Consider the following 226-nt stretch of genomic DNA (forward strand, 5'->3'; position numbering starts at 1 on the left):
TCTGCATGATAGAAATTAGATAATTTTTTATGCAAATTGTTGTGCAACTATGCGAATTTGTCTGGAAAGACACTTAATTATTACATTAATAAATATTCACGCTTTAAATTTCGACTTCAAAGAGATTATGAAATTTTGCAGCTAATATATTTTGAAAATAAATTCTTTTTTATAGATGCACACACACACACACACACACACACACACACACACACACACACACACG

This window comes from Wasmannia auropunctata, unplaced genomic scaffold (genome assembly GCF_000956235.1).
Source record: "Wasmannia auropunctata unplaced genomic scaffold, wasmannia.A_1.0 LD336088.1, whole genome shotgun sequence".
In the NCBI taxonomy this organism is placed as follows: domain Eukaryota; kingdom Metazoa; phylum Arthropoda; class Insecta; order Hymenoptera; family Formicidae; genus Wasmannia; species Wasmannia auropunctata.